The sequence below is a fragment of the Habropoda laboriosa genome, unplaced genomic scaffold, assembly GCF_001263275.1.
Source record: "Habropoda laboriosa isolate 0110345459 unplaced genomic scaffold, ASM126327v1 scaffold30, whole genome shotgun sequence".
Classification (NCBI taxonomy): domain Eukaryota; kingdom Metazoa; phylum Arthropoda; class Insecta; order Hymenoptera; family Apidae; genus Habropoda; species Habropoda laboriosa.
Window position 1 is genome coordinate 667,440 of NW_017100178.1, and position 1,043 is coordinate 668,482.

Below are 1,043 nucleotides of genomic sequence, written 5' to 3' on the forward strand. Positions count from 1 at the left end.
TCCGGAATTATGGAAGGGAGCAGGTCTAGGAGCGAAACAGACGAAAGAAACGGACAAGTGGAAGCTGGTTCGAGAGTAAGCACGAGAGAAGGCAGTAGGCGACAAAGCGGGTAAAGAGGCAGGGCAAAGGTCCGGTTGTGTGTCGTCGGGTCGTGGATCGTGTAAGGGGCTCTCCAGGGTCAGGCCGTGAGTGGGTCGGACGAAAAGGGGCGGGAGAGAGGAAACGAGAAAATGGTAAAAGAGAAAGACAGAAAAAGGGGGTGGTGATGGTGTCGGTGGGGGAAGGGGGACTGCGAGTTAGCGAGTGACGTTGCGTTTCCGTTCCTCGGATTTACGTCATTTATTCGGCGCACTCCTGGTTCCTTCCGCGGTCGAACTCCGGATTCTGCTGTTCTGGAAACATACCAAAAGCGAAAACTCGCGTTACTGCGGATGCAAAGGCTTAAAATGCTTCTTGTTTCGGGGACTGCTTGTCGGTGTGGGAGGGGCGAGGACCAGACTCGATGAAAGGTTTTAGCTTTTCAGAAAGAGAAGCAGAGATAGAGAGACAGAATGAGAAAGAGTATCTGTATATATATATTTGCTGAATGTATATGCGCGCGTGTTTATGTGTGTGTGTATGTGTGTGTCACAGAGAGAGAAGGGGGTCTGGGCAAAATGTACATGGATGATCAAGCAGAGGCCGCGAACGGGCAAAGGTAAAGTAGAAAAAGCGCAGGACTACCAATGCAAGCACGCTTAATCGAGTAAGTGAAGGCGTTTTCATGGTGTCGAGGACGCGCGATCCTCAGCCAACCAACTACATGCGGCTCGAGTTATTAGCGAAATGAAAACGGACATTTTTTTCTAAGCCCGAGAACGAAAAAGAAACGTTGATTAGATTAGATAGCCGCGATACGAAGATTGTACAAGTTAAGAATGGCTCTCCATTTGCGCAAACCGCTTATGAACAATCTCGCGCACATGTCGACGGTTTCTAGATGACACGGTTTTTTTCCATTTGGCGGAAAGAATTGGTAAAACTCGCTCTTATCGAATCAACG